The sequence below is a fragment of the Heteronotia binoei genome, chromosome 14 (genome assembly GCF_032191835.1).
Source record: "Heteronotia binoei isolate CCM8104 ecotype False Entrance Well chromosome 14, APGP_CSIRO_Hbin_v1, whole genome shotgun sequence".
NCBI classification, from domain to species: domain Eukaryota; kingdom Metazoa; phylum Chordata; class Lepidosauria; order Squamata; family Gekkonidae; genus Heteronotia; species Heteronotia binoei.
The window spans coordinates 40,540,661-40,543,666 of NC_083236.1; the positions used below are offsets into that span (position 1 = coordinate 40,540,661).

Genomic DNA, 3,006 nt, shown 5'->3' on the forward strand with positions numbered 1-3,006 from the left:
TATTCTTTGATAGCAGTACTGGCAAAATTTCTATAATAGCTTTAAAAAACACATTTATGCAGAGTGGCAGTTTTCCGTATATTGTACAGCCAAAATATAATTCAAAGCTAGCCAAAATGGCTAGTCTCTTCTCCAAGGTACTTATAAAGGGAAATGGTGGTTATTATTAAATTGCTGTTATGAAACTTCTTCAAGTTTGTTTTCTAAATTTTATTTAGTGATAATGTTTCTGTCAATGGTCTTTTTAACTTAGTGCTTATTTGTAGAAAAAGGCCAGCAGGCACTCATTTGCATACTAGCCTACACTAGGCTTGGAAATGCGTGCCTGCCACATGGCAGGTGAGGCCATCTGGAGCCCTGGCCAACCCAGGTGGAGATCCACTCCTGTGGGCTCCAGCAGGGGAAAAAAAAAGTCCTGGTTTAGCTTGTTTTATCTATTTTGCAAACAAACTTGTTTTCAGATCCAGGTGGGCAGCCGTGTTGGTCTGAAGCAGCTGAACAAAGCAGGAGTCAAGTAGCACCTTTAAGACCAACCAAGTTTTATTTAGAACGTAAGCTTTCGTGTGCTCTTTCAGCACACTTCATCAGACGAAAGCTTACGTTCTAAATAAAACTTGGTTGATCTTAAAGGTGAAACTTGACTCCTGCTTTGTTAAACTTGTTTTCAGTCCAGCTGGACTTGTGAGCGAGCAGAGATTTAAACCTAATAATAATAAAATGCAGCAGTAAGGCAGGAGCACAAATGTTACAGGAGACTCAAGCACTTCAGGTGGTGAGCTAACCCCAGCTGCAGAAGGAATGGTTGATTGGTTAAGACAAAGGACTTTTATGACAGCTGCCCACAGTCAGAGATGGGGATCTTCTTGCTTGTCCTGCTGTCCCTGGATCCAAAGCACTCCACTGCTTCCACATTTGATTGATCTTTCACATGGCCAAAGACCACATGTTTCCTATCCAGCCAGTCAGTCTTGGCTGTGCGAATAAAGAACTGGGACCCATTTGTATTGGGTCCAGCATTTGCCTTCGACAAGAAGCCAGGGCCTGTGTGCTTGAGGAGAAAGCTTTCATCAGCAAACTTCTCGTTGTAAATAGATTTGCCACGTGTTCGATTATGGCAAGTAAAGTTACCACCTTGGTACATAAACCCCATAATGATTCTGTGAAAGCAGGATCCTTTATTACTAAACCCTTTCTCTCCTATGCTCAAGGCATGGAAGTTCTCTACTATTTTTGGACTTTCTCTGCAAATAACTTGAAAGTGATATGCCCAAGAGGCTCACCTTCAGCGCCTACATCAAAGAAGACAAAAGGATTGGCCATGGTGGGAATTAATCAAGTGAGGAGGGGGGGGGGGATAATAAAAGCAATGGTAGCTTTAGCACCAGCATCGACTGCTTTACAGGGGCGAGCATGGTGCAGCAGCTGTCAGTGATCTTAATATTTACATGGCACAATTACTTAGGAGTAAGTCCATTTGAACAGCTCTGATCTACCTGTGTAACAGAAACATAAGAGAAGCCATGTTGGATCAGGTCAATGGCCCATCCAGTCCAACATTCTGTGTCACACAGTGGCCAAAATATATGTATGTATATATATATGTGTGTGTGTATACATACATACATACTGTGGCTAATAGCCACTGATGGACCTCTGCTCCATATTTTTATCCAATCCTTTCTTGAAGCTGGCTATGCTTGTAGCCACCACCACCTCCTGTGGCAGTGAATTCCTCATGTCAATCACCCTTTGGGTGAAGTAGTACTTCCTTTTATCCATTTTAACCTGACTGCTCAGCAATTTCATTGATGCCCATGAGTTCTTGTATTGTGAGAAAGGGAGAAAAGTACTTCTTTCTCTACTTTCTCCATCCCATGCATACTCTTGTAAACATCTATCATGTCACCCTGCAGTTGATGTTTCTCCAAGCTAAAAAGCCCCAAGCGTTTAACCTTTCTTCATAGGGAAAGTATTCCAAATCTTTAATCATTCTAGTTGCCCTTTTCTGGACTTTTTCCAATGCTATAATATCCTTTTTGAGGTGTGGTGACCAGAATTGTACACAGTATTCCAAATGAGACCGCACCATTGATTTATACAGGGGCATTATGATACTGGCTGATTGTTTTCAATTCCCTTCCTAATAATTCTCAGCATGGCGTTGGCCTTTTTTATTGCAGTGGCACACTGTCCTGACATTTTCAGTGAGTTATCTACCATGACTCCAAGATCTCTCTCTTGGTCAATCTCTACCAGTTCACAACCCATCAACTTGTATTTGTAGCTGGGATTCTTGGCCCCAATGTGCATTACTTTGCAATTGGCCACATTGAACCTCATCTGCCACATTGACGCCTACTCACCCAGCCTCAACAGATCCCTTTGGAGTTCCTCACAATCCTCTCTGGTTCTCACCACCCTGAACAATTTAGTGTCATCTGCAAACTTGGCTACTTCACTGCTTACTCCCAACTCCAAATCATTAATGAACAAGTTAAAGAGCATGGGACCCAGTACTGAGCCCTGCAGCACCCCATTGTTTACTGCCCATTTATACTTACTCTCTGCTTCATATTAATTAGCCAGTTTTTGATCCACAAGAGGACCTGTCCTTTTTCTCCATGATTCCCGAGCTTACTAAGGAGCCTTTGATGAGGAACTTTATCAAAAGCTTTCTGGAAGTCAAGGTAAACAACATCTATTGGGTCCCCTTTGTCCACATGTTTGTTCAGCCCCTCAAAGAACTGTAACAGGTTAGTGAAGCAAGATCTTCCCTTACAGAACCCATGCTGAGTCTTCCTCAATAACTTGTGTTCATCAATGTGCCTACTCATTCTGTCCTTGATAATGCTTTCTACTAACTTTCCCGGTATTGAAGTCAGACGGACTGGCCTGTAATTTCCCGGATCTCCTCTGGAACCCTTTTTAAAGATGGGGGTGACATTTGCTACGTTCCAGTCATCAGGAACGGAGGCAGATTTCAATGAAAGATTACATATTTTTGTC

General features: G+C 42.3%; 1 pseudogene; it reads right to left on the bottom strand.

Moving 5' to 3' along the window:
- Positions 1–720: 720 nt before the first annotated feature.
- On the bottom strand, positions 721–1,320 carry LOC132582434 (peptidyl-prolyl cis-trans isomerase A-like; annotated as a pseudogene).
- Between the last annotated feature and the right edge of the window lie 1,686 nt (positions 1,321–3,006).